This window comes from Saccoglossus kowalevskii, chromosome 12 (assembly GCF_978046115.1).
Source record: "Saccoglossus kowalevskii chromosome 12, keSacKowa6.1, whole genome shotgun sequence".
In the NCBI taxonomy this organism is placed as follows: domain Eukaryota; kingdom Metazoa; phylum Hemichordata; class Enteropneusta; family Harrimaniidae; genus Saccoglossus; species Saccoglossus kowalevskii.
The window spans coordinates 744,836-748,385 of NC_140652.1; positions in this window are offsets into that span (position 1 = coordinate 744,836).

A 3,550-nucleotide genomic window follows, 5' to 3' on the forward strand; every position below is an offset into this window, starting at 1 on the left:
TTTAGTCTAAGTCAATACGTTTGTTGTGAGTTCATTTAGTCTAAGTCAATACGTTTGTTGTGAGTTCATTTAGTCAAAGTCAATACGTTTGTTGTGAGTTAATTTAGTCTAAGTCAATACGTTTGTTGTGAGTTAATTTAGTCTAAGTCAATAAGTTTGTTGTGATTTCATTTAGTCTAAGTCAATACGTTTGTTGTGAGTTCATTTAGTCTAAGTCAATACGTTTGTTGTGAGTTCATTTAGTCTAGGTCAATACGTTTGTTGTGATTTCATTTAGTCTAAGTCAATACGTTTGTTGTGATTTCATTTAGTCTAAGTCAATACGTTTGATGTCAGTTCATTTAGTCTAAGTCAATACGTTTGTTGTGAGTTCATTTAGTCTAAGTCAATAAGTTTGCTGTGATTTCATTTAGTCTAAGTCAATACGTTTGATGTCAGTTCATTTAGTCTAAGTCAATACGTTTGTTGTGAGTTCATTTAGTCTAAGTCAATACGTTTGTTGTGAGTTCATTTAGTCTAAGTCAATACGTTTGTTGTGAGTTCATTTAGTCTAAGTCAATACGTTTGTTGTGAGTTCATTTAGTCTAAGTCAATACGTTTGTTGTGAGTTCATTTAGTCTAAGTCAATACGTTTGTTGTGAGTTCATTTAGTCTAAGTCAATACGTTTGTTGTGATTTCATTTAGTCTAAGTCAATACGTTTGTTGTGAGTTCATTTAGTCTAAGTCAATACGTTTGTTGTGATTTCATTTAGTCTAAGTCAATACGTTTGTTGTGATTTCATTTAGTCTAAGTCAATACGTTTGATGTCAGTTCATTTAGTCTAAGTCAATACGTTTGTTGTGAGTTCATTTAGTCTAAGTCAATACGTTTGTTGTGAGTTCATTTAGTCTAAGTCAATAAGTTTGTTGTGATTTCATTTAGTCTAAGTCAATACGTTTGATGTCAGTTCATTTAGTCTAAGTCAATACGTTTGTTGTGAGTTCATTTAGTCTAAGTCAATACGTTTGTTGTGAGTTCATTTAGTCTAAGTCAATACGTTTGTTGTGAGTTCATTTAGTCTAAGTCAATACGTTTGTTGTGAGTTCATTTAGTCTAAGTCAATACGTTTGTTGTGAGTTCATTTAGTCTAAGTCAATACGTTTGTTGTGAGTTCATTTAGTCTAAGTCAATACGTTTGTTGTGATTTCATTTAGTCTAAGTCAATACGTTTGTTGTGAGTTCATTTAGTCTAAGTCAATACGTTTGTTGTGATTTCATTTAGTCTAAGTCAATACGTTTGTTGTGATTTCATTTAGTCTAAGTCAATACGTTTGATGTCAGTTCATTTAGTCTAAGTCAATACGTTTGTTGTGAGTTCATTTAGTCTAAGTCAATACGTTTGTTGTGAGTTCATTTAGTCTAAGTCAATACGTTTGTTGTGATTTCATTTAGTCTAAGTCAATACGTTTGTTGTGAGTTCATTTAGTCTAAGTCAATACGTTTGTTGTGAGTTCATTTAGTCTAAGTCAATACGTTTGTTGTGAGTTCATTTAGTCTAAGTCAATACGTTTGGCTTGAGTTCATTTAGTCTAAGTCAATACGTTTGTTGTGAGTTCATTTAGTCTAAGTCAATACGTTTGTTGTGAGTTCATTTAGTCTAAGTCAATACGTTTGTTGCAAGTTCATTTAGTCTAAGTCAATACGTTTGTTGTGAGTTCATTTAGTCTAAGTCAATACGTTTGGTGTGAGTTCATTTAGTCTAAGTCAATACGTTTGGCGTGAGTTCATTTAGTCTAAGTCATTACGTTTGTTGTGAGTTCATTTAGTCTAAGTCAATACGTTTGGCGTGAGTTCATTTAGTCTAAGTCAATACGTTTGTTGTGAGTTCATTTAGTCTAAGTCAATACGTTTGTTGCGAGTTCATTTAGTCTAAGTCAATACGTTTGTTGCGAGTTCATTTAGTTTAAGTCAATACGTTTGGTGTGAGTTCATTTAGTCTAAGTCAATACATTTGGTGTGAGTTCATTTAGTCTAAGTCAATACGTTTGGTGTGGGTCCATTTAGTCTAAGTCAATACGTTTGGCGTGGGTTCATTTAGTCTAAGTCAATACGTTTGTTGTGAGTTCATTTAGTCTAAGTCAATACGTTTGGCGTGAGTTCATTTAGTCTAAGTCAATACGTTTGTTGTGAGTTCATTTAGTCTAAGTCAATACGTTTGTTGTGAGTTCATTTAGTCTAAGTCAATACGTTTGTTGTGAGTTCATTTAGTCTAAGTCAATACGTTTGTTGTGAGTTCATTTAGTCTAAGTCAATACGTTTGTTGTGAGTTCATTTAGTCTAAGTCAATACGTTTGTTGTGATTTCATTTAGTCTAAGTCAATACGTTTGTTGTGAGTTCATTTAGTCTAAGTCAATACGTTTGTTGTGATTTCATTTAGTCTAAGTCAATACGTTTGTTGTGATTTCATTTAGTCTAAGTCAATACGTTTGATGTCAGTTCATTTAGTCTAAGTCAATACGTTTGTTGTGAGTTCATTTAGTCTAAGTCAATACGTTTGTTGTGAGTTCATTTAGTCTAAGTCAATACGTTTGTTGTGAGTTCATTTAGTCTAAGTCAATACGTTTGTTGTGAGTTCATTTAGTCTAAGTCAATACGTTTGTTGTGAGTTCATTTAGTCTAAGTCAATACGTTTGGCTTGAGTTCATTTAGTCTAAGTCAATACGTTTGTTGTGAGTTCATTTAGTCTAAGTCAATACGTTTGTTGTGAGTTCATTTAGTCTAAGTCAATACGTTTGTTGCAAGTTCATTTAGTCTAAGTCAATACGTTTGTTGTGAGTTCATTTAGTCTAAGTCAATACGTTTGGTGTGAGTTCATTTAGTCTAAGTCAATACGTTTGGCGTGAGTTCATTTAGTCTAAGTCATTACGTTTGTTGTGAGTTCATTTAGTCTAAGTCAATACGTTTGTTGTGAGTTCATTTAGTCTAAGTCAATACGTTTGTTGTGAGTTCATTTAGTCTAAGTCAATACGTTTGTTGTGAGTTCATTTAGTCTAAGTCAATACGTTTGTTGTGAGTTCATTTAGTCTAAGTCAATACGTTTGTTGTGAGTTCATTTAGTCTAAGTCAATACGTTTGTTGTGATTTCATTTAGTCTAAGTCAATACGTTTGTTGTGAGTTCATTTAGTCTAAGTCAATACGTTTGTTGTGAGTTCATTTAGTCTAAGTCAATACGTTTGTTGTGAGTTCATTTAGTCTAAGTCAATACGTTTGTTGTGAGTTCATTTAGTCTAAGTCAATACGTTTGTTGTGAGTTCATTTAGTCTAAGTCAATACGTTTGTTGTGATTTCATTTAGTCTAAGTCAATACGTTTGTTGTGAGTTCATTTAGTCTAAGTCAATACGTTTGTTGTGAGATCATTTAGTCTAAGTCAATACGTTTGTTGTGAGTTCATTTAGTCTAAGTCAATACGTTTGTTGTGAGTTCATTTAGTCTAAGTCAATACGTTTGGTGTGAGTTCATTTAGTCTAAGTCAATACGTTTGTTGTGAGTTCATTTAGTCTAAGTCA